General features: G+C 39.6%; 1 protein-coding gene across 1 annotated transcript in view; it reads right to left on the bottom strand.

Annotated features, from left to right (window-relative positions):
• LGR4 (leucine rich repeat containing G protein-coupled receptor 4) overlaps positions 1 to 23,627 on the bottom strand; it is a 1,155,492-nt gene that overhangs the window by 162,917 nt on the left and 968,948 nt on the right. The gene's annotated exons all lie outside the window — the stretch shown is intronic.

Here is a 23,627-nt window from a genome sequence, read left to right on the forward strand (position 1 = left end):
TGTTGCTGCAGATGAAAGCGAGACATCGATCATGGACTAAGGGTAGCCGAGACATAACAGAGGGTAGCCTGCGGACCGGTGGTGGAGGACGGAGGGATCTTGCTCACTTGACCATGCATAGTTGTAAAAGTAAAAATAGGAGGGGTCTTTCATAGTAAAACTACACTTCCCAGAATACCACGTCCACGCATTGTATTTCAAGGCTTGATTCTGGTTGTCATATGACTTGGTTTGTAGCAGAATGGCGGAAGTAGTACCAGAGGTAAGCACTGTTTCAGCGGATGTTTCTTATGTATTAGGTAGTAGTCAGTTAAAGCAAGAAATAATTTTGTAGTCTGTAAATATAATGCAGTGAGTATTGTACATCTGTATGTATATTTATTTGAAGTAGTAACATGGTTTAATTTAAGTACTGACTGAGACTTGCTCAGAGCAGGCTGAAAGTGTACGTTTGTACATGAGGTAAATGCAGTTAATACTTGTATAGTGTTAGTGTATAGATTCCGCTTATTGTGCTTGCTTCTCTATTTTGATTAAAAAACAATTGCGTTTTCGTAGTTGGTTTTAATATGTTCACATTATAGAGAACTGTCTGAAGTTGTGTCTCTGTATGTGTGTGGGTATGAATTATAAAATCAAAACGGATGCATTATATAGGTAGTTAATATGTTATTCTGAGCATGTCGCTTCAAAAGATTGTTGGTTCATCGGGATATTTCTACATGATAGAATCATGGAAATCGGGCTCATCCCGGAGTTTTCAACCAAAAGTCTACACGGCAAATGTATTATTTAAATGTTATTAATGGCTACACATTTGCCATATATATTGATGGTCTGAACTGTTTATCTAAGTACCGCTTGCAGAAGAATCATGGCTTCATGAAGGTGGTCTAGAAATTGTTAACCTGGTTAGAAAAAAAGACATGCTGATTGGATAAGCAAGTTGCACGCTTGCTCATAGCTCTTAATATTGTCACAGTAAAACTCAAAAGTTAAAACAAAGTTCAACAATCATGGTACATTTATTTAGTTGTACTATTTACTCAGATAACAGCTAGAATACAGGCGTTTGTATTATCTTGAATCTTATGAAAACATTAAAACATTTTAAGTGCATTTTTAGTGATGCTTGGTTATCTCAATGTTAACTGCCATGCTACAAATCAGAAATTTTAATGAGGGAAAGGACAAACCTCTAAGGGCAAGGTATGGACACCTGGGGGGGGCTTTACGATTTTGGTATACTTGAAAATGATTCTGTTTGCATTGTCTGAAAGCTTTTTATATAATTGTCTAATATCACTGTGCTTAATTATCCCATATTGATTTATGCGTGCACATGATGTAGCAGCATATATTATCACACTTAGTTTTGTGCTTACAATACATCACTTTTTTACATTCCTGCATATACTATGTCATCTCCATTCTGCCATAGATCATTCTCACACTTGGCCATAAAGTACATTGCAACAGTCCTGTAGCATACTTTGTTAACATCAACCGTTTTCCCCTGTACAATACTAAAAATGTGTCCGCATGTCCAGAGTTCACTGTAAACTGAACAGAAGTCAAATAGCTTTCAAACAAACACCAACTCTATTGCTGTACGAAAAAATCAAACTGTTGCACCACGGCCAATAATGTGCAGACACAAAACCAGATAAAATCTTATAAATTTGTTTATTGAATAAAACAAGCAAAATTGCTTGATAAAAACTTTGTCATTGACGAGAGGAGCACAGAAATAATGCTCAATAGATAAAGTCTTTTTCAGTCCTTGTCGTTGACAGTAAAAAACGGCTCTTTTTCAATGATAAATACTCACAGGTTGCTCCATATATAGAGAAGATAAAAAGTTCCAAAAAGTAACAAAATTACATCCTCTAGATGTCAATGAAAACCTGTTATCCAAGGATATATTTACAGGCAAATCATTCACGAATAAATCTTCGCCTTTGTAGAAACCAAATGGTGATAAAATACTGCTGTTAAAGTTAGTTGACAAATGTGGACATAAACTTCCAAAGCAAAGGACCCCAAATACACGATAAGCGCTTTCGGTTTTCACCTTCTTCAGATCGTAAGGGGTTGAGAAAGATGCTAAACTTTTAAAGAAACTTGTGACCAATGAACATGTGACAAATCTGGTGCCTTAGACAACGATAAACCTTCTATGCAAATAAGGTGCTCGATCACTGTATTCTCAACCAATGGGTTGCTAGCAACTGTCATCCATAAACTTGACTGGAGTTCTAGAATTATGGCATCAGATAAATTATGACCAATTAAACATCAGATGATTCTTCAAGGAAAGAGGTGTATACCTTGCATTCAAATGAGATATCCGACCGTCTTCCTAGACCAATCAGTTGTTAAAAACATATAGCGTACAAAAATATAGTGCGAGTTCTACAAGAAGAAAAACAAACTTTTAAAATATTAAATTATAAAGATGTATTTACTCATGCTCTTCAGGACTTATATACTGAGATCAAAAATTACTGATGCCAATTCTACTGAAACAGAAACTTTCAAAAATCAGCGTGCCTTTTGCTCCTTCGAGTAACATTAAAAACAAATAAAGTTATAGGCAATGTTTCAAGATGTCAATATTCACATATTTCAGTCAACAACACTGCCTTTTTGTTTGATTACTGATAGATGTCATGCGCAATAGTAACAAGAATTAGAAGTGGTAACATCGGTCAAGTTGCGGCAAATCAAAAAACAAACAATTCTATAAAGGAAGTATATGCCTTGTATACATATTAGTTGTTCTTTCATTTGCCTATCGGCTATGGTATGATGACGCACATATCATTCAAGATTGAGATATATACAGCATCCTTACTAATGTGATGAAAATAAGTTTGATAGATGTTGACTTATGGAAATTTATTCATGTTCTTCGGCACATATTATCCAAAGTATGGATGTGTGTATCACTTGTTCCATAATCAGAATAAAACTTTCGAGGCTGACGTACCTTTTATCTCTCTGAATTACAATATGAAAATGTGTATAAAACTGGATTGTTGATAGTAATTCGGGATGTCGAAGCTTGACAATATTGTCATATCTTTCAATTTATTCTTCGACACATATCATCCAAATATAGATATGTGTGTCAGTTGTTCCATGACCAAAATAAAACTTTCAAAGCTAACGCACCTTCTATCTCTTTATAAAAAATATATATAATAGGACTGCTAGGATGTAATTTTGTTACTTTTTGGAACTTTTTATCTTCTCTATATATGGAGCAACCTGTGAGTATTTATCATTGAAAAAGAGCCGTTTTTACTGTCAACGACAAGGACTGAAAAAGACTTTATCTATTGAGCATTATTTCTGTGCTCCTCTCGTCAATGACAAAGTTTTTATCAAGCAATTTTGCTTGTTTTATTCAATAAACAAATTTATAAGATTTTATCTGGTTTTGTGTCTGCACATTATTGGGCGTGGTGCAACACTTTGATTTTTTCGTGCTTGGATTCTACTTTCTGTTGCCTTAGTAGTGAGGAATTCATTCGTTTATTGTTTTACTTTTTTGGTTTAACTCGCTACACATGGCCGACACGGGTATTAATGAGGAGGGACGTGTCAACCAAAGAATGAGAAATGTATTTGACTTCAGGATGGTAAACGTGCGTTCGTCGCCATCTGAAGTTGTTACTAACCCTTTATTGCACTTGAACTTTGAGAATATGACTGAGGAAATGCCTGCAGCAATTAATGATGATGGTCGATTTGAACATCTTTTAGGAGAAGTCGAAACAGCAGCATATCGCTTGAAGAGGCTTACCTGGCAAAGATTTCATCTAGAGGCAAGCATGCACAGACAAGTCATCCCAAGAGGAATGAGAATCAAGTGCATGCCTAGCTATGGCAACCAGTTTCCAGAATTGTTAGCCAAATGGCAGGCTATCAATTTGGAAACAAGCTTTCGTTATATGCGCTTGATTATTGACTTCTTCAAACCTGAAGAGGTCAAAATTGGTGAGTTTATTAAAGAGAAACAAGAAGAACTTGAGAAATTTGATCTAAATGATTTTCAAATGAATAAACTGAGAACATTACAGTTAAATTTGAGTACTTATGAATCTAAATTAAAAGATCAAAAGATAAAGAAGCTTTCGAGAGATGTTTTGGATTTCAAAAATGGGAGAATTTTTAAATGGCCAAGAGTTGGCATAGATAATAACCCCCATGGTGATAGGAATATCCCAGATAGATCTAGGGGTTTCACTAGGCCTAGTACTGACATCAACAATATCCCTATGGAAACTAGAAATTTTAATAATGAACCAATGAGTTCCCTCAGGATAGGACCTGAAACAGAAATTACTAATGACCTAGGCCTGGAAGGCAATCAAAGAGTAATAGATACAGGCACTTTACCGAAGAAAGGTGCCACACACATTCCTATTAGTCACCATTTACCGGTTTTCCTGAAACAATCACAACGAATGAATCCATGGGCATTAAGCCAGGACAGGAAAAGAAAAAAGACTATGAATTAAATAGAGTCATTAGTTATGAATCTATCTGACTATGTCCTGACTAGAGATGAGTTAAGTATGTTAGGAAAAGGTCTAACTTTTATTCCCTCTATGAAATCAGATTTAAGTGAATTTGTTTTTGATCTGAAATGTTTTACAAGGAATGTATCTCTAAAGCATATTTTTGGATTGAAAGATTTAGAACAAAAATCCCTTAGGAAACCCAGTTCTTTTGTTCCTACTAACCATCCAGCGCTTGAGTTGTTTACACGCATGTGTACTGATGAAGTTATGAGAATAAGAATGGGGAAAAGATATGAAACATTTTCATAATATCTCTATTGGAGAGAGAACAGCGATATGCAATTTACAATCCAATGATGGAATAGTTATAAAACCAGCTGACAAAGGAGGTAGTATTGTGGTTTTGTCAGCTGATAAGTATATAGCTGGGATGAAGGAACTAATAAGTGATTCTAGGACATATATTATGGTTAATTCGCAGAAACTGGATCAACATATTCAAGGAATTTATGACCAACTGAATTTAATGCTCATTCAAGGAATCATAGTTTCTGATGAATTTGAATTTTTTAAGATTGAACATCCCACTATTCCATCTATTAGTGGACTTCCCAAGGTGCATAAGAATTTACTGAATCCTCCATTTCGCCCTGTAGTGGCTGGTCAGGGATGGCTCACAGAGACTATGTCTTTGTTTATAGAAAAAGAATTAAGGAGCATACTTCTTTCAATACCTACAGTATTACGAGATACAGATGACTTCCTAAGCAAGTTTAAGCTTGCTACATCTTTAGTACGTAATTCACAATCTCTTTTACTGGCAACGTTGGATGTCACAAGTCTGTTTACCTGTATACCAAATGAAATAGGGTTAAAAACAGTCAGAACATTAGTAAGTAATAAAGATGGTCCAGAATCAGCTGAAGTAATTTGCTCCTTACTAGAGATGGTATTGGACAATAATTTCTTCACATATGGTCAAGACATCTATTGGCAACGATGGGGTGTTGCCATGGGCCACCCCTTGTGCCAATAGTTATGCTAATATAGTATTATCAGAATGGGAAAGACATTTCATCTTAAGCTCCTCGAATCCATGGCATCTTTGTGTGAAGTACTATGGTCGCTTTGTGGACGACCTTTTCCTGTTATGGGAAGGTGAAGAATACCAGTTTAAATCCTTTGTACAGTATTTGAATAGTACAACCACATACTTAAAATTTACAAGTGCTTGTTCACCATCAGAAATTAACTTTCCTGATGTCCATATTTATAGAAGTAATGAAGGAAGTTATGAAACTTCTTTATTCCGTAAATCAACTTGGAAAAACCACTATCTTCATAGGAATACCATGCACCCTAGGCATGTGACAAAAAACATCATGAAAAATGAGATGACAAGAATTGAAAAAAGGTGCACTAGGAAAGAAGTAGTTGAAGTTGAAACTAAGAATCTTAAGAGATGCTTATTGGAACGTGGATATCCTTTGAAGGAGGTTAATCCCGACCTAATGAGATTGGGAGATCGTATTGGTGAAACTCCCAATAGGCAGGATACAACTTTGGCAATAACATCAGATAGAGGTGGTGATCAAATTATAGCCACAGGAGTGGCCAGTAGTCACCAATCACCATTGAGATTGATGTTAACATATAGCACTGATAATCAACAAATAAAAGAAGTCATTGCTAAGTTTTGGCCCATATTGTCACAGGATTCCAAACTTTGCAAGATAGTGGGGTCCAAACCTCGCTTTGGGTATAAAAATAAGAAAAATATCAAGAGGTTGCTGTGTAATAAGAATGGGTTTACAAGAAAGAAACTATTAGGTAAAAAAGGTACCTTCCCATGTGGAAATTGTATGGCGTGTTGCCATATTGACAAGAGAAATTCTTTTGTACATCCTATTTCCTCTAAGGAGTATTACTTCAACTGTAAGGTGACATGCAACACTAAAAATATAGTGCACCTAGCTACTTGTAATAATTGTACCAGTTTTTATGTGGGTAAGACGAACCAATTGTTCAAAAGAAGGATATTATGGCATTTAAATGATATTCGCAAACTTGACACTCACAATGCACTTGCAGCACATATTAAAGAATTTCCTAATCATGGCTTTAGTTTTAAAGCCATTGAACATGTGATGCCTAATATTAAAAGAGGCAATATTACCAACATAACAGAACTCAGTGAGGCAACATGGATTGTCAACTTGCAAGCTGATAGATCTCCTGGATTAAATGCCTATGTACCTATAAAACCTATATTAAAAACTAGAAGACCAAAGATTTATTCATGAAACATCATTATAGAATTTCTTCTGATATTTATCACGAGTAAAAATCTTTTTTATCAGAAGAGATGGAACATTAGTACAAGTGTGGCAACAGAGTATTGTATACCTGTGATTGAAAGTTATGACAGTATTATCAAGTTTCGACATCTTGAATTATTATCAGCAGTCCTATTATATATATTTTTATAAAGAGATAGAAGGTGCGTTAGCTCTGAAAGTTTTATTTTGGTCATGGAACAACTGACACACATATCTATATTTGGATGATATGTGTCGAAGAATAAATTGAAATATATGACAATATTGTCAAGCTTCGACATCCCGAATTACTATCAACAATCCAGTTTTATATACATTTTCATATTGTAATTCAGAGAGATAAAAGGTACGTCAGCCTTGAAAGTTTTATTCTGATTATGGAACAAGTGATACACACATCCATACTTTGGATGATATGTGCCGAAGAACATGAATAAATTTCCATAAGTCAACATCTATCAAACTTATTTTCATCACATTAGTAAGGGTGCTGTATATATCTCAATCTTGAATGATATGTGCGTCATCATACCATAGCCGATAGGCAAATGAAAGAACAACTAATATGTATACAAGGCATATACTTCGTTTATAGAATTGTTTGTTTTTCGATTTGCCGCAACTTGACCGATGTTACCACTTCTAATTCTTGTTACTATTGCGCATGACATCTATCAGTAATCAAACAAAAAGGCAGTATTGTTGACTGAAATATGCGAATATTGACATCTTGAAACATTGCCTATAACTTTATTTGTTTTTAATGTTACTCGAAGGAGCAAAAGGCACGCTGATTTTTGAAAGTTTCTGTTTCAGTAGAATTGGCATCAGTAATTTTTGATCTCAGTATATAAGTGCTGAAGAGCATGAGTAAATACATCTTTATAATTTAATATTTTAAAAGTTTGTTTTTCTTCTTGAACTCACACTATATTTTTGTACGCTATATGTTTTTTAACAACTGATTGGTCTAGGAAGACGGTCGGATATCTCATTTGAATGCAAGGTATTCACCTCTTTCCTTGAAGAATCATCTGATGTTTAATTGGTCATAATTTATCTGATGCCATAATTCTAGAACTCCAGTCAAGTTTATGGATGACAGTTGCTAGCAACCCATTGGTTGAGAATACAGTGATCGAGCACCTTATTTGCATAGAAGGTTTATCGTTGTCTAAGGCGCCAGATTTGGCGCATGTTCATTGGTCACAAGTTTCTTTAAAAGTTTAGCATCTTTCTCAACCCCTTACGATCTGAAGAAGGTGAAAATCGAAAGCGCTTATCGTGTATTTGGGGTCCTTTGCTTTGGAAGTTTATGTCCACATTTGTCAACGAACTTTAACAGCAGTATTTTATCACCATTTGGTTTCTACAAAGGCGAAGATTTATTCGTGAATGATTTGCCTGTAAATATATCCTTGGATAACAGGTTTTCATTGACATCTAGAGGATGTCATTTTGTTACTTTTTGGAACTTTTTATCTTCTTTATATATGGAGCAACCTGTGAGTATTTATCATTGAAAAAGAGCCGTTTTTACTGTCAACGACAAGGACTGAAAAAGACTATCTATTGAGCATTATTTCTGTGCTCCTCTCGTCAATGACAAAGTTTTTATCAAGCAATTTTGCTTGTTTTATTCAATAAACAAATTTATAAGATTTTATCTGGTTTTGTGTCTGCACATTATTGGCCTTGGTGCAAGAGTTTGATTTTTTCGTGCTTGGATTCTACTTTCTGTTGCCTTAATTCGTTTATTGTAACTCTATTGCTGTGGTATAAACTGATTACCTTGGACAGCTACCTAGGCACAATATTAATCACCGTATTTGGCAATCATAAATATGTACTACAGTTTTGTTATAACAACAGTATATGCCTTCCTCAAATGTACTCATGTTTCTTCCATTGTTGTATGAGCCATTAGTGAGCACATGCATGTGCTCACAAATGTCTACGCATATGTACAGCAGGTAATCTGGCATTGTGGAATACACCTTCATGGTGTATTATAATTAGTTTAAAGGTCATATTGTGTGAGTAGAGCTCATATTTCATTTTGAACTAGTGATAAAAGTATACTCTCCTACTAACAATGTAGGAACTTAATATAGATCATTTCACTGCATAAATAAATAAATCTGAAATGTATATGCAAATATTTTTACTGTGCTGGGGCACCCCTCCCCCATTCATAGTAGCATCATCCAAACCAATTAGCTTTTAGAGTGGGAACTTGTGTAGGCTTTGAAAGTCTTTGTAACCTATGGGTCGTTTCTTGTTGCTGTTTGCTAAGGTGGGCATGCTTGTAACGGCATGGGGCCAGTGTATAAATCCATTTATTTATTTTTCCAGGAGCAGTTAAATTAGTGATCGCATATTAGCATAGTCAGAAAATGGGAGAGGGATATTAATGGTCCTGCTTGCTGTGTAGGGGAGACGCATCGCTGATGCATCGACACTGACTGCATAACAGATTGCGGATTTGTTGTAGTTCCAGTGCAGTGCGGCTTACATAGATAAGCACAGTAAATCGGCGGAAAGCAGGCATCCGGAACAGAAAAAAGAGGGCGTTCCCATCGGCTGATGTCACAGTAATATCACAAAATGGGTGGGGCATGGATGGGAGAGGGGTGGGAATGGGTGGAGTTATGGGTGATGTGAGGGGCGTGACCCTAGTCCGGTTTTAGCCACCAAGAAAGCTGGCAACCCTAAGTATGAGCCTACACATGTTTGACTGCTGAGTGGTAAGACTTAACCTGTTGCAGAACTAGTGATCTAATGTTCAATGTTGTTGTTATAAACAAAGAGCCAAAACTACTGACAATTCCAAAGCTTGCAATTACTAGAGTCAGGGTAATAAACTATCTCCTTAAACCAGGTAACTATTAATATTTAGAATGTAGTCAAAATCTTTGCTTGTCTAATATAAACATGGAGACCATTTCATAAACTTTCCACCCCATTAAGGAAAAAATAATTACTGAGTGCAATCTTAATAGGTTGTAACTGAACAAGATTTGAGTTATTTAATGTTTCTAAAGGGAGATCTGCAAATTCAACCCCCAGTGTAACAGCTGCATCTTTGAAAATTTTAACCATTATTAAGTCGCCCCTTAACAGTCTATAAACAAATGAGAAGACATCTAAGAATGTTAGCCTATATTTGTAACATTCACACCACATATTTGCCTTATAAATAATTTCAGCACTTTCTATCATTTCTTTCCTTAACTGCACTGCATTATATAAACAAAAAGAAAAAGTCTCTTTGTTCAAAGTTGTATCTGATGAAGTCATTACTTTGAATAAAGTGGACAACTTACAGCTCAAAGAAGTATTGCTTCATGTTTTTATTGCTTGATTTTGAGAATGTGTACATTCTATTCTGGTTAGCTGTCTGCCTGCAAAATACAAGAATACAAAGTACAGTTGTGTACCTACCATAAATGTAGATGTTCGAGTGTATTCACTGTTGCAGTCATTACACTTGGGTTATCTTGCTGGCAGGTTACCCGCAGTCGGCCTGAATTCCAAAGTCCTGGTCCGGCGTCGGTTGCTGTTACCTCTTCCCTGACATCAGTGCACCAGGGGTATACAAGATGCAGCCAACGCCATTTTCTTCAGTTTTTCTTGCCCCAGATGTCAGGTGCCCCCAAAAGGGTAGGCTAAAAACATTGCTTATAAAAAGCATGCACCAAAATAAACATTACCTTCATCTACAAGCAAATACACCACATCGGTTGTATAGAATCGAGAAGTACAGATAAGTCCCAGCAAACAAAGGGGGATGGTGGGTGGGTAGCCTGGACTGCAACAGTGAATACACTCGAACTTCTACATTTATGGTAGGTACACAACTGTATTATGTTCATCGTGTTTCACTGTTGCAGTCATTACACTTGGGTTGAATCCCAAAGCTGAGGTTGGGCGGCTGGGTCTAAATAGAATTAGGAGTGGCTATGAGGCCCTGCAGAACTGCAGTGGCAAAGCTTGCTCTGGATTTAGAGTAAAGAGGTAAGTGGTAGTGCTTAGTAAAAGTGTGCACTGAAGTCCAAGTTGCAGCCTCCAAAATATCCTTGGTTGGTACTCCTCTGAGGAAGGCTGCTGAGGTGGCTGCTGCCCTGGTCGAATGTGGTCTAATGCCTTTAGGCACTGATTTGCCATGTTGTGAATAGCAGAAACGAATGCAGTGTCCTATCCATTTTGAAATAGTCTGCTTTGAGATGGCCGTTCCTTGTGATCCTGCAGCATATGCCACTAAAAGTTGCTCAGTCTTTCTGAAAGCTTTAGTTTTTTTCCAAGAAGAAGCGTAGCTGTCTGTGTATGTCCAAAGAATGCAGAAGTCTCTCCCCTTTATTCTGTGGGTTTGGGTAAAAAGTAGGCAAATGAATGGTTTGGTTAAGAGACACACTGGACACTACCTTAGGCATAAATGTTGGGTTTGTCCTTAGAGAAACCCTGTCCGGATGGAAGATAATAAAAGGTTTCACAGCCATTAATGCCTGTAACTCTGAGACTCTTCTTGCTGAGGTTATTGCTAGGAGCAGAGCTGTTTTCCATGATAAGAATTTTATCTCAGCTGTATTGGCTGGCTCAAAAGGAGGCAGTGTGAGTTTTTCCAAGACAAAATTGAGGTCCCATGCAGGTACTGGTGCTCTCCTTGGAGGTCTTATGTTTTTGGCCCCTCTGAGGTACTGCCTAAGCAATGGATGTGAAAAGATAGGTGGGTCCATACTGTAATGAGCTGAAATGGCAGAGGCATGGATCTTAACTGATGAGAAGGATAGGCCTTTGTCCAGCATCTCAGTTAGGTATTGTAAAATCTGAGGAATATTTGGTACAAGCGTGTCAATTCCTTGTGCCTGGTTCCAAGCACAGAATCTCTTCCATTTTTCTGCATAAGATTTTCTGGTGCTGGGCCTCCTGGTCTCGAAAATAACATCCATAACCACTTTAGAGAGAGGTGTATTCTGAATGGTTACACTATCCGCCATGCAGCTAGATTTAGGGTTCTGAGTTGGCTGTGCAGGATCTGATTGTTTTGTTGGGTCAGTAAATGAGGAATTTGAGGCAATGTCCAGGCTGGGCCTTGAGACAAGCTCCTTAGGATTGGGTACCAGTGCTGGCGTGGCCAATCCGGGGCAATCAGCATAATTTGTGGCTTCTCTTGTCTGACCTTTAGGAGTACCTTGGGGAGGAGAGGTAGTGGAGGAAAGGCATATACTGTAAGGTTGTTCCAGCTGAATGACAAAGCATCCACTTTCCATGCTTGTTTGTGATAAGTCCTTGTGCAGAATCTCTGTAGTTGGCAGTTGTGAGGGGAGGCAAATGGATCTATGTCTGGTCATCCCCATTTCCTTGTTATCATGTTGAAGATTTGTGGATTTAGTTTCCACTCGTGAGGATCCATGAGGTTTCTGCTTAGTTCGTCTGCCAGAGCATTTGTTTTTCCTGGCAGGAATTGTGCTTGCAGGTGTACTTGGTAAGTGAATGCTGTGTTCCACAAAATCATGGCTTGTCTGCAGAGGGGGTAAGAATGTGTGCCTCCCTGCTTGTTTATGTACCACATGACTGTAGTATTGTCCGTCTTTATCAGCAGTTGTCCTGGATGGAGTAAGTCCTTGAAGGCTGTCAGGGCATTTTGTACAGCTAGCATCTCTTTTTGATTGATGTGAAGATGCCTTTGGTTTGCGGGCCATGTGCCCTGAATACACTTTCCTACCATGTGGGTCCCCCAGGCATAATCTGATGCATCTGTTGTTAGTGTTTGCCTGGCTGTGGGTAAAGTGAATGGCTGTCCCTTGTTGTGGTAACAGGCCTGTGCCCACCATCGAAACTCCTGTTGCAGGCAGGGAATGAGTGAAACTAATGACTCCAGGCTGCGGCAATGTTGAGTCCAAACACATTTTAGATACCATTGTAGCTTCCTCATATGCAGTCTTGCATATGGAATTAGCAGAATGCAGGATGCCATGTAGCCCAGAGCCTGCAGAATTTTTCTTGCAGATAACTGGGTCTTTGTTGCCATGCTTTCGAAGTAAGACGTCAGTTGCCTTTGTTTGTCTGGCGTGAGATAAGCCATCTGGGCAGTTGTATTTAAGCTTGCACCCAGGAATATCTCTTGAGAGGGTACTAGTTTTGATTTCTTTTCGTTTACTGTGTACCCTACGCAAATTAGTAATCTTTTTACAAATGCCAGATGCTGTAGTAGAATGTCTTTGGTCTCTGCTTGAATAAGGCAGTCGTCCAAGTAGGGATATATTTGAATTCCTCTTTGTCTGCAAAATGCAATTACTGGTGCCAGGCATTTTGTGAAGACCCTGGGCGCAGTAGATAAGCCAAAGGGCAATGCAGAGAACTGGTAGTGCATTGAGCCAGCTATGAATCTAAGGTACCTTCTGCAAGACTGTCTGATTGGGACATGCAGGTATGCCTCTTTGAGGTTCAAAGTTACAAGCCTAGCTTTCTTGCCCAGCATGGGCAGAAGCTGCTGCAGAGTCAACATTTTGAATTTTGGAACGTCCAGAAAAGTATTTAAAATAGACAGGTCCAGAATTGGTCTCCAGGCTTTGTCCTTTCTTGGTACTAAGAAAAGTCTTGAGTAAAATCCTTGTTCCTGCACTTGTTGTGGCACTGGCTGAATAGCCCTGATGTCCGTGAGAGATTAAACTTGTTTTTGTGCCTCTGCCCATTGATTGTGTGGCAGGTCTGGCATACCTTTTGTCTTTGGAAGGGCGTGGAAGTGGAACCTGTAGCTCTGAGAGACTATATTTAAGACCCATTTGTCCTGGGTGATCATGTGCCAATTTTGTGAAAAAAGTGCTAGCTTTCCCCCTAAGGGTGCTGCCAAAAGATAAATGCTTGGCATTGGCAGAGGGAAGTCATTGGGATTGTTTCCTATATGGCTGTGATATGTCTTCTCCACTTTTGGAGGTAGAAGCACCCCATTGTTTGGGCCTGTATGAGCCCTGGGGCTGTTGTCTGCCTCTAGGGCATCTGTATCTGCCTCTTTGTGGCCTGTCTGACACTGGAAAGGACCAAATCTCAGAAGGCCAGTTCCTGCTAAATCTGGGTGGCTGTACCTGTAAGAAATCCTTTACTGTCTGCATAGATTTAGCTTTATCCTCCATTTTCTTCAACACCTCTTCTGCCTTAACACCAAACAAAGTATCGTGCTATAATGGAGCATCCAATAATTTTGTTTAAACATGGTCAGGCAGATTCTGTTCCTTTAACCAAGCATGCCTTCTAATGACAGAACCTGTAACAGCGGCCCTGCAAGAGGCCTCCAGTGAATCAAAACCACATTGCAAAGTATGCTTTCCCACTTGTTCAGCTGCATGCAATAAATCCTGCATTTCCTTGTTTTCAGGACATTCAGAGTTTGTCAACATTTTCTGTTTTAGCAGTGACATTAAGTATTGCTGATATTTAAGCATAAGAAACTGACAATTTAAAGCCCTTACAGCCAAGGTTGCAGAAGTGTAAATTTTTTTCCCTCATCTGTCCAGTGCCCTTGAATCCCTATCTGAGGGGACAGGGTTTTTTGCAGTAGAGGCCTTGACCCCTTTGGGACCCTGAGATATATTTTCTGGGTCAGCAGCAGGATTTTTATAAAGAAATTTATGAGAATCTGAAACCCTGTAGTATCTTGTCTGGCTTAACAGGTGCAGGAAGTAAAGAGTCGGGAGACCGTCCGGACTCTGAAAATACATCATCTACAATGTCTAGAACAGGTGGAATAGCAAGAGGTCTGTACTGAGGTAGTAGAAGAAAGTCTCTAAGCCTTTTCTTAGATTCTGAGTAATCTTGGCTCTCCCAGTGGAAATGCTCCCTCATGGTATGCAGGGTTTCCCCAAAGGAATAATCCTCAGGAGGAGAAGCTGAAGGAATAGATTCTTCAGCATCAGCATCCTCATAGGGAGGAAGAGAGTATCCCTGTTCTGAAGAGGAGTCAGAAGAAATGGAAACCTGATCAGAGGAGTCATATTCAGTGTCTTGCCTAGGCCTCTTATCAGGAGGAGGATGGGAACCCCTGATCAAAGTAATTAGGTCTTCGGCCATTTTGAGCATCTGTTTCTTGGGCATGAAGTCTGTCCTGGAGCATGCTGTACTTGTTTCCTCGTCTTTAAAGCTGTTTTAGTCTTTGTCTTGGATGCTGAAGTTGGCTTGATATAAAGCTGTGTAGGTCTGAAAACACCCTCAGAAGCCGATGTCTGCTCAGCAGCTCCAGACCCATCTGAGGGATTAGTTTCCGAAGGCCCAATACCTTGAGTATACAGAAGCCTAGTTGCCTCCACGTGGGAGTTGGAGGCAGCCTGTGGCTCTGAGGTAGCGGGTGTCAGGGGCTGGAAAAGCGCCTCACTGAAAACCGGCGACTGGCCTAGAAGAGGCTTCATCAGTTTTGGACCTCGGATGCCTGTCCTTTTCTTTGCCCTTGCGCTTTTTATGAACTCCGGTCTTCGGCTGTTCCGACGGCATTATACAGTTAAACCTTCGGCCAAAGAAATGAAATGCAAAATCGTACCGACGCTTAATAGTGCGTTGGTTAAATCTAGCACAAAACCCGACAACTAGCAACGTCGTGGTCAGGGCCTAGGCAAGGAATACAGTAAGAATGGAAATCCTTATGAGGTATTTGCTTCCCACAAGAAATACAATTGTAAACTTTTTCTGACATCGGTCTGGAGCAAGAAAAAAGTTTCCTCAACGGGGTACTTAGCTTTATTGAAGACTTCGGATCTGAAATTCAATTTCGAAAATCTCAGGAGTCGGCCAACCGGCACTTGCGAACTGCTTTTGCTTCGGGCACCGCGCGGCAAGAAAGACTGAAGAAAATGGTGTCAGTTGCATCTTATATACCCCTGGCGCACTGACATCAGGGAAGAGGCGACAGCAACCGACGCCGGACCAGGACTTTGGAATTCAAGCCGACTGCAGCTAGCCTGCCAGCAGGATAACCCAAGTGTAATGATTGCAACAGTGAAACACGGTGAACATCAGTGGATTCCTTTGTTTTTACTTGTTTGTCCCGGGGAGAACCAGCCACTCCACTGGGTTTGTAGAGCTTAAAAGGGGACCTACTCTACAATAGGTAGCCTGCATTTTGTATATAAACAAAAAGATACTCAATATTCAATCAGAGGTCTTAAAACTAGCTTATCAATAGGCATTAGACAGCAGCATTCTATTTGAAATACATCTAAATATATATTTACTCACTCCATATGCTTTCCCAAGTATGTTAGTCAAGTTATTTTAAAAACTAAGAATATCTAGGATGTCCAAGTCTCTAACAGTTGATTACTGTAAGCATTTGACCATCTAGGGCATATGAGTACTTTGGGTTTAACTTTCCAAAATGCAAAATATTACATTTTTTAGTGTTTAAATACAGACCGTTAGACTTGAACCATACATATAATTATCCAAATATGCCTGTAAGTATCCCTCTTTTTTAATACTGGTGACAATTTTTGGTATTGTCTGCAAACTGGCTAATCATAATATGCTGATCAGTCAACCTCGAAATGAATAGTCCAAACAAAAATGGGCACAAAACCAAACTGTGAGGTAACCCCAGATGCAATTTCAAATCCTCCAAGTTGCTATTTCTGATACACTGCTGATAGGCAAGGTGGAATAAAAAACGAACACCAAAATTAGCACTTTTGTTCAATGAACTATTTAAAGCCGTACGATCTTTTACAATAATTAACTTGAAAAAGGCAATAATATGCTTATAATAAAAAATACACACTATATTGTGTAAAAAACAATAATTAAAGTCTAGCTGACTGTAAAAAGCACTTTATATTAATGGTCTCATTGAGACCAGGCACTTTATCACCAATCAACATAATTTGTTATAAACCTTTTCTGCACTCCAACAGAGTTTTGTAATCACCACAAAAATTATCAACATTTATCTTATCTAAAACAAAAAAAAGAAAATGTTTTGAAACTGTTACAAACAGTAGCATGGCGAGCTAAAGCATTAGAAAGGTCTCTTTTTCTAATTGCCAAAGTATGTTCATAGATCCTTTTACCTAAAGTCCGGATAATTTTTCCCACATAAACATTGTCACAGGAACTACAAAATGCAGAATATACCACAGTAGTATATATACTATATACCACAGTAGTGTTACATGTACAAAAGTCACTAGCCCAAACAACCTTGTGGACATATTTAAATTCTACAGAAGAAGCATTCATGACATATCTGCATTGCCTACAATGCCCACATGGAAATGTGCCCTCCTTGTGTGGCCTCACCTGTGACTTTCCTTTTTTGTTTTAGAAAAGATAAATGTTGATAATAGGTTCATAGGTAGGTACTAGGCTATTGGCCCTAGGGCCTATATAAGCCTAGCCAAAGGCACTCTGGCTTTTGCCACCCAAGAAAATTATTTTCCTATGTCACTGAACAGAGCCATAGAAGTGATCCTCAGGGTGAATTTCCTATCTCCCATCCAATCATCAAGATTTTTATTGAAGAGTGCTAATGAGAAGCTTTGTTTGATATAGATAGGTAGTTTGTTCCAGAGTATGGGAAGTCTCTGGGACAGGAATCTATCCCTCCAGCATGTTCTGTTTATTGTGGTGACAAGGTTTAGGTCCCTAGACTGTGTAACTTATAGGGATTGGGATTTCTTTAAGTGGAGCATGTCTAAAAGCTCTGGGTTTGACGCAGCTTTGTGTGTTAGGCAGAGATCGCCTCTGAGTAGGCGATATGCAACGGAGTAAAGCTGCAGTTTTTTGAGATGGTCTATGTAGGGCATCTGTTTGAGGCTGGTAATCCTCTTTGTGAGGTATTTCTGTGGCCTTTCCAGTTGTTGTCGATGTCTTGTGAGGTACATACCAAAAGGGGCATTGTACTCTATAATGGGTCTAATGAGTGACGAGTAGAGGGGAACAATGACCTCTTTTTTCCTGGATGAGAAACCTTTTGTGATGAGGTGTGCCACGTAGAGGGATTTCCTGACTACTGTGGCAACATGATTATCAAAGGAGAGACTACTGTCCACCTGTGTCCCAAGGTCTCTTATCACACTTTCAGTGTTAAGTAGACTACCACCTATGTGGTAGTTCATGGGTACTGAGTTTTTACCAAAAGGGATGAAATTGCACTTTTTGGCATTGAGCTTGAGGCCATGGCTTTGACACCAGGCATCTGTCTCAGCGAGGCCCTTTTGTAGGATGTCCACATCTTTTGGAGTTTTGATTATGGCTCCTAGTTTGCAGTCATCTGCGAACTTAATAAAGACCTTCTGTGTTGGCCTGTACTTCAGAGAAGTAGATACCAAACAGGAGAGGACCCAGGACACAACCCTGTGGTACTGCACTTGTCACTGGTCTGAAGTTGGATTTGGAGTCTGCTACTTTCACAGTGTGGGTCCGGTCAGTGAGCCAGTTGGCAACCCATCTTGTGACATAGGATTTATACCTAGTTTAGTGAGTTTATCTATAATTCCAGAGTGGGGGATGGTGTCGAAAGCCTTGGCGAGATCTAGATAGGCTGTGTGAACCACCTTACCCTCATCTACGGCTTTGGTGACTGCTTCAAGAAGTCTATCGAGTTTAGGAGACACGATCTGCCTTTTCCAAACCCGAACTGGGTGGGGTCCTGAGTTTGGAGATTACCAATGTCACTGTTTATAAGTTCCATGATGATACGTTCCATAGCCCTGCAGACCAGGCTCGTTAGGCTAATGAGGCGATAGTTTCCGGGGTCTGTGGTGGCTCCCCCTTTGTGGAGTGGGATAACTGTCGCTGTACGGCATTCAGTGGGCACACAGCCTGAGGTGAGGCTATGATTGAACATGGTACTTAGATGGTGTGCCAGTTAATTCTGTAGTTCATGTAAAACACAGCCTGGGATGTCGTCAGGTGCCATGGATGCTGTGTTCTTAGCTTTGGATAGTGTGTTTTTTACCTGTGCAGCCGTGATTACATGAACTTTGCATTCTTCTGGTATTGAGATGGGCCCTTTAGGGGGTGACAGGGGGGTAAAGTTAGCACTGAACCTATCTGCCAGGATGTTGGCAATATCAGTTGGTTCTGTATATTTAGTGCCATTGTGCTGTAACTCAGAGCAGATCTGAGTATTGCCATTGAGATTCTTGACATAGCTATAGAATGCTTTGTGGTTGTCTTTAGAGTCAGTGGCGATTTTGTTTTCATAACTAGCTTTGGAGGATTTTATGAGGGATCTCAGCTTCTTACTGAGGCTGACCAGGGAGTTTCTCTAATCATGGGATTTTACTCTTTTTTGCAACAGTTTCTGTCTTCTGTTGCATAGTCTGTTTATGGCAGGGGACCACCAGATTGGCTTCCTTTTTTTGGAGGATAGCATCTTGGTTCTGTTAGGGATTGCACGATCCATGCACTCGTAGTGCTTATAAAGTGCATTTGTGTAGGATTCAGCAGTCATACCTCTATTGTCTGTCAGCATGGGTGTTGTGAAGTTTGCCACTTCTGTCTTAAGAAGCGGGAAGTTGGCTTTGGAGACATTTTTTACTGTGGTTTCCCTAATGGGGGGTAGGGGAGGGATGTGGATGTCTAGGGTGATTAGCTTGTGGTTGGATCTGACCAACGACGAATTGACCTCTGGTGTGGAGCACCGGTTGCCCATGTTGGTAATAACCAGGTCTAGGATATTGCTGCCCCTGGTGGGGGTGTGGATAAGTTGATCCATGGCATTGGAATTTATGAATTCCAGAAAACGTTGAGCACAAGAGTTGGTACATGAGTAGTTTTCCCAGTTAATGGTAGGGTAGTTGAAATCGCCCATTATTAGGGTGTTAGGTTGTACCCTAATATTTTCCAGTGTATTAAGAAATGAGGAGTGGGAATCCTGGGGCATGGTGGGGGATCAGTAGCAAGCTACAATTTGGATTGCGGTCTTTCCCAGAGTTAGTTGCACTTGGATAATCTCGGATGCATTATGCTGAGCAACTAGCCTGGAGGTGTGGATATCCTTAATGAATATGGACACGCCTCTGCCTTTAGTATTTCGGTCCAGGTTAGGTGGCCGAAAGGTGTGGTATGAATTATAGCCTGGTAATGCAGGGGTACTCTCTGGAGCTTTGAACCAGGTCTCTGTCACTGCACAGATGTCGATGTTCTCCATTTTAAGGAGTGCCTTGAGTGAGTGCATTTTGAGGTTTAGACTTCTTGCACTGAGTAGCAATACCCTCAGATTCTTCTTGCCTGTACCTGTTAGGGTGGTGAATTTGTCATTTGAACCTTGCCTAAAAAAGGGGTGGCTACAGCCTTAGCCAGTATCCGGAATCCCAGGGGCGACAGGTGCAGACCATCTCTGGCAAAGCATCGTGGTTTGTCGATCATGTCATCCCAGGCAGACAGATACTGGATCCCCTTAGAATGACACCAGAAGCTTAGCCAATTGATGAAGTCAATCATTTTGTCCTTGTACTGTGGTATCATTCTGGGTGATGGCAAGATGCTACTCAGGGCTAGGGTCAAACCTGCCTGGGCTACAAGATCGGACAGCTCCTCCATGTCCCTTTCATGTAGTCCAAGGAGGTACGTCTCAGGTCATTCACACCAACATGGACAATGACAGAGTCATATTTGTACTTGTTGTGGAGTGACCTCAGTGCATGCGTTATGTGGCGGATCCTGGCCCCCGACAGGCAGCTGACAGTAACTTTCTCCTTGTTTAGCCTGGTGAGTAGAACATCAGTGTGCCTGACTATAGAGTCACCTATGACTAGAGTGTTGGGTACGTTGTTATGCCTTATGGGCTGTGGTTGAGTGGCACACTGAGTTTGTGGGCTATGTGTCATTGGGTTGTGTTGGGGGGGTGGAGGTTGCTTGTGTTTCTGCTTTGGAGGTCCCTGTTGCTTGGGCAGGTTTTTACTGAGAGCCTCCGTGAATGTAGGTGTGTGTTTTGTGTTTCTATGTGTGTGTTTTGGTGGTGTAGATTTTGAGGGACTATGTGCTGAGTGTGGTGTGGTGCAAGTGTTTACCTTCTCCTCTTGACTGTCTAGTCCAGCCTTGGGTGAAGAGAGCTTTGCTTCCAGTTTGGCTATATAAGTGCATCTCTCACAGGTTGTAGTGTTGGGTGGTAGTAGGAGAGGGTTGTCTGTGTACATGAGGCAATTACTGCATTGCCCCAAGATTCCCAAATTCATCAGGTAGACAGGAGAAAGCACCGGGAGCTGACCCTCAGACATGCCTGGATAGGTGCTTATTTGTTAAGTACTAGAAACTGTTTTCCTCTAGACAGTGAGGAAAGTTGAGTTTGTTTGTGTCTTTCAGCTTTTCCCGGTTAGGGATCGCCACAGCGGAACTCCGGTCCGCTAATGATTGGTAGTTGATTTTTATATGCCGAGTTACCAGCCTTGACACACAACCTTCAACGAAGGTACGCCCATTCACGCATGTCTCCACGCAGAAGACAGTCTGAGAATCGAACCGGACAGCGTCTTACTGCGAGGCGACAACGCTACCGCAGCACCACCACTGCGAATACAGTGAGGAAAGTTGAGTGCTGTAGTAATTTGTACCTTATTTAGTGCTTACAATAAGGTCTGAACAAGCGTTGAGCTCAAAGAAACAGACTTGAGTGCCGAAACAAAAAACTGGCTAGTTCTAATTGTGTGTGTATTTTGTATTATAACCATACTATTGTTTTTTTCAAGTTAATTATTGTAAAAGATCTTATGGCTTTAAATAGTTCATTGAATGAAAATGCTAATTTTGGCATCCGTTTTTCATTCCACCTTGCCTATCAGCAGTGTATTTGTTACTCAGTTTTGGATTTTCCGTTTGGAGGTCTTTGTTTCACATGCTATTTCTAATGCATACAATACAGCTCATACCTGTAAACCAATTAGAAACCCAGTTCACAAAATAAGAATTTATACTTCTCAATTGCATCTTTTTTATAATTTCACTGCATGGAACTGTCACATCTCTTTGCAAAATCCGCATAAATTACATCTATAGGTAACCCTATGTCTAATGGATTGACAACATTTGGGTAGACTCTAACTAGATTCCTTTGAAATTAAATTTGAATTTGAAATACTGACTGGGTTGCTACACTTCAGGACTGGTATCACTGTAGCCCTTTTCCATATTCTGGGTATAAATCCAGTCCAGAGAGTTCTTTGAATGAAATGAGTTAAACAGGGGACTAGTACTACATTTTCACTAATACTTCTTAAAAAGAAAAAGCAACCATTTAACCCATTAGGTTCTTTTACTTTGTTAGAGTTAATCCCTCTTCTTAATTCATATACAATGTCTTAAGAAATTACTGTGCAAACATCAGTACTATTGAAAACTATGTTAATATCATACAAACCATGTAGTATTGTACTATTAAAACATTTAACCACTGTCTGTTGTTGTTGTTGTGTCTTTCGGCTTTTCCTGGTTAGGGGTCGCCACAGCGGAACTGCGTTCCGCTAATGATTGGTAGTTGATTTTCACGTGCCGAGTTACCAGCCCTGACGCACAACCTTCAACGAAGGTACGCCCATTCATGCATGCCTCCACACAGAAGACACTCTAGCTGAGGCGACAATGCTACCGCAGCACCACCACCACGTTTAATATCTCCATTTATTGTAACAGCAATGTTAGATGTTTCAACCCTTCCATACTGTCTACAATGTTTAAAGCTTTACAATTATTAGTAGTATGGTCAGCTAATTTCACGTCCTAACAACTTCTTAGACAATTGTACCTCCCTATAAAGATGGCTTAATTAACTGGCATTTCCTCTTATTCAATTCACTAGGTAAATTTTTTACTAATTGCTGGAGAGATTTCTTTTTGTTCTTTAATCTGTACAGTTTGCCTGACCACCATAAAGGACATCTTCCCTTCTAGTTTTCCTACCCAATGGCACATACCTATAGATCAGTGAAATCTACTTTTTTTTTTATATATAGAATAACCTCAAACCTTCTTGACCATATACTGACTGAGAATTCCAAAGCTGATCATTTAATTTTGGCTACAATGGAGAAGCTAAAGAAAATAAAACAAAAGAAAACAAACAAATAGTATTCTAGAGCCACAGAACAGCTGCACATCACAGAAAACCTGTAAAACTGTTAACATAGCCATTAATGATCAGTGACTTGAGAAAAGTTACTTATAATCACAGCTAAATACAATTTTCACATTAAACAATTATTGCTATTGTTACTAATATCAAACATTTGTTGTGTGTAAATCAGTTGTGCTGTTCAAAAAGGCAAAGTGGACAGTAGTTTGCTAAAGCCAGAGACCAAGTGCTATGAATCACATGCAAGTAAACAGGTATAACAGAAGCAATGAAATCATAAATGTTGTCTAACACATATCCATGGAGTCAAAAAAATGGACAGCGCAGACTAATGTGGGATAAACCAAAAGCATCACAGGCACAAGCAAAAGAGAATACATACATGAACAGAAAAAAAACATTATTCAATATACTTCAGCAGCCTCAGGGTGGGTTACTTTTATTCAATATACTTCAGCAGCCTCAGGGTGGGTTACTTTTTTAATTAAGGTACAGTAGTTCTTCATAAGTACCAAATATTACTGCCTCTAACAGTGTCTAAAATAAATGAGGATTAATCTAATACTGTTTATCAATATGCTATACATTTAGTTAACTCCAGAATAATCTTCAGGTTTATGCTGAACAGAAATGGTGTCAGCAGCAGTGTTAAAACTTACAGTATTGTTCCCTTTACAAGACTTTGAGCCACAACACTGCCAA

The sequence above is a fragment of the Protopterus annectens genome, chromosome 17.part0, assembly GCF_019279795.1.
Source record: "Protopterus annectens isolate FY-2018-M chromosome 17.part0, PAN1.0, whole genome shotgun sequence".
Classification (NCBI taxonomy): domain Eukaryota; kingdom Metazoa; phylum Chordata; order Ceratodontiformes; family Protopteridae; genus Protopterus; species Protopterus annectens.